The 3,332-nt window shown below is 45.8% G+C and overlaps 1 protein-coding gene across 7 annotated transcripts in view; it reads left to right on the top strand.

The window, feature by feature from the left end:
- Positions 1-3,332, top strand: part of PPP2R2C (protein phosphatase 2 regulatory subunit Bgamma) — a 210,605-nt gene that overhangs the window by 70,950 nt on the left and 136,323 nt on the right. The gene's annotated exons all lie outside the window — the stretch shown is intronic.

The raw sequence follows: 3,332 nt of genomic DNA, 5'->3' as shown, positions 1-3,332 counted from the left end.
GAAAGAGGGGATGGTTAGCCCACCGACTGAGGCTTCTTCAGAAAATGTCAGCAGACTTGGCCTGGTTTATATTTGTCCTTGCTGTCAGGGAGGGAACCACCACAGCTGCCTGCTCCTGAGAGCACGCGTGGCCGTGGGCAGTGCTGTCTTCTGCTGGTGCAAAGTTGCCATCTGTCATCAGGGTCCCATTGCTGCTCCCTGTGACCTGCTCAGTGTGCACCGGTTTGGTCAGTGTGGGAAAGACTTACAGAGTAGTGAAGTTAACTGCTGTGCTCCTTCAAAACCACCTTATTATAAGGCTTCTGCAATATTTATGCACAGTAGAAGGAAGGGAGGAAATACCAACTATAAGTACGCTGGAAAAATGTTCGACGGCTGTCCTGGATGTACCTGGGAAATGGTAGTTATAGTAGTAATGTTAAATGTGAAAGCAGAAAGCTTTGATGCTTCTGCACTATAAATAATTACTAACAAAGGCGATTGCCAATGTGGAGAGTTGTTTGCAGAGGGATTCATTTCTGACTTTTAAGTGTAAGTATATTTAGACAGAAAATTATTTTTGTTCCTGAAAGCCAGGAAGTTGTAAATGGGAAGGATTAGTGATTTGGACCCCACAGAGCAAACACCAGGCTGGTTATTACAGATGAGACTTGATGGATGTAGTTATATTAAGGTTAGCACAGGAAGCTATTCCTATATTTTACATTTTAATGACTGAACTCAGTCATATTATTGTTAGCAGTTGAATTTACACTGTTTTCTTTAAAATATACTCAGTTTGGCAGTCTTCTTTCCTGAAATGCTGCAAATATTTCAAAGTCCTTAATGTCCCTCTTGCTTAGTACCTTTGATCCAAAAATCTTCATTGAGAAATTTGTTTGTGCATATGAGTGTTGCTGCCTGTTCCGAGCTTTCCTTCCCCCTCCCCAAGACATTTGCCTCTGCCATGTGTTCTGAACTCCTTTGTTCCAAGAGCAGGCAAAACCAAATGTAACTCAGACTCTTTAGCAGTGTCTGATTGGCCGGTCACCCCGGGTCCACCCCCCAGTCCTCCCCTTTCTCCTTCTCCGAATAAAAGAGAGGACCAAGGGGCGACCTGCCCTCTTTGGCTTTGTACCCCTTTCTGCGAACATCTGTGTGTTTCTGTTTTCTGTTTGAAAGCTTCTAATTGCAGGAATTAGGCAAACCAGAAGCTCTATTTCTCCCTCTTTGCTTCTGCTGGTGGTATTAGATTTGCAGCTACCATTTGCCGCTTTTAGAGCTACTGAAATGCCGGATTGCCCGTGCTGCCTCTCTAGGCTGCCCGAGGCTTTCTGAGGCATTGAACTATGAGACTAGCTGGTAAAAAGCTGTGAGTATATCTCCACATATGAGCACAGTTCAGTTTTGAGGGATTTTTAGGTTGCCCCAGCAGCTGCGTGTCTGCTGGAGTTAGCTCTGCACATCCTGCCGTGCCAGCTCTGTGTAGCGAGCTGTTACTTTTTGCGTAACAGTGAGCCCAGAGGCTCAGCCTGTACCCTCCCCCACGCCACGTGGTGAGGGAACAGCTGGAAAGTAGAAGACCCGTTTCGCTTATTTTTTTTCCTCCAGACCAGCTTTCCTGTGGTAAATCCAGAATTCTGGTGAGTATTTCCCTGCTGGTTTAGGGGCTTCTGTCTTAAGCTGGTGCCGGTGCAAATTTTCTCTTTTTTTTTCCTCTTTTTTTGCGATTTGGGACTGAGGTTTGTGGTGCTGCATTTGTAATGGGATCTGAGGTTTCTGCACACCATAGAGAAATATACTACCAAGTTCAAAGCTACCTTTCTTGTACTGGGCATAAATACCCTAAAAATCTGGTTCAATCTTTTGTACGATGACTTTTTCAGTACTTTCCTAATCTGACCTCTGAGGACATCAGATATTCTGAATTTTGGGATAAGGTGGGGAGAAAACTCTCCTCTCTTAGGTGTTCAGGAGACAAAACAGTTTCAAAATTCTTTCCTCTCCTGTTACTAAGTTACACTTTGCCGAGAAAAAAGCAGTACATGACAAGCCACGGCAGAAATCCTCTTTTAATTCCCTTGCACCCTCTTACAACCCCTGTGTCCCTGACCCCTCTTCCCCTACACTGGAAAACACAGCTAGAGCAGACTGCTTTTCAGCACAGGAGTGCCATCGTCCTCCTGGCTCACCCGTGTTTCCTCAGCACCCTGCCTTGGACGGGAATCCGGACCCAGTCCAAGGACCTTTCCAAACCCTCTTCTCCACTCCTTTGTCCCCAGTTTCTAGCCCTCATGTTTTAAGCGCACGTAAAAACCCCTTCTCCCCTGATCTCTTTGTTCCCAGGGACAGCCATTGCCATGTGCTCTCAGGTTGGGAAAAACCCCCTCCCCCCAACCCCTTTTCTCCGAGTTTGTTTGTCTCCAGTAATTGCGGATGCAACGTTTCTTCATCTCCAAACTACACCTCCCACAATCCCTTTCTCCCCCACCTCACAAATCCCTTCTTGTCCCCATCCCCTCCCCCTCCCGTCGGGTTTCCTCCCCTCCTCTGTTCCCACCCATGGCTCAAGTACCGCCCCTGCCTCCCACAACCCCGCCCCCAACCCCTCCCCTCCTCCTGCTGCATCCCTGCCTCCACTCCCCATCCCTGCCCCTCCACTCCCTGCCCCTGCTTCCCATTGTCCCACCCCAGGTTCCCACAGTCATGTGACTACCCCCTTAAATCTGGGAACCCATGGCTACCAGGAAGTAACTGCTGCTGCTACTACTACACTCTCTCGTACTAGCACAACAGCTAACCATGGCTGGACGCCCTTTCCTTATTCTAATACTAAGGATTTGTGCAAGGCAATTAAGGAGTTTGGTATGCATAGTAATTTTTTAACTGCTACACTCTCTCGTACTAGCATAATAGCTAACCCTGGCTGGACACCCTTTCCTTATTCTAATATTAAAGACTTGTGCAAGGCAATTAAGGAGTTTGGGAGGCATAGTAATTATTTTAAGAGCCTTTTAAGTGCTACTTTTGCTACTCACTTACTTGTACCTCATGATTTAATTACAATAATGCAAACTCTTCTCACACCTGGTGATTTTGTGTTGTAGAAACAACAATGGAAAATAATTTTATCTGATATATTGCAAATTTTGTGGCAAACTCCAGATAATTACGTGGACTGTGACAAAAATTATATCCCATTAGACCTTTTATCTGGTGATAATAATATGGCAAATCCCCAAAACCAAGCAATGCTTATCCCTCATCCAGTTCTTACTGAAATCACACGTGCTGCTGAAAAGGCCTTAACATTGCTACCATCTCAGACTCCTACATCTCATTATACCAACATC

The sequence above is a fragment of the Corvus brachyrhynchos genome, unplaced genomic scaffold, assembly GCF_000691975.1.
Source record: "Corvus brachyrhynchos isolate BGI_N302 unplaced genomic scaffold, ASM69197v1 scaffold80, whole genome shotgun sequence".
Classification (NCBI taxonomy): domain Eukaryota; kingdom Metazoa; phylum Chordata; class Aves; order Passeriformes; family Corvidae; genus Corvus; species Corvus brachyrhynchos.
The sequence above is the reverse complement of the archived record's forward strand: the minus strand, read 5'-3'. Positions and strand labels throughout refer to the sequence as shown.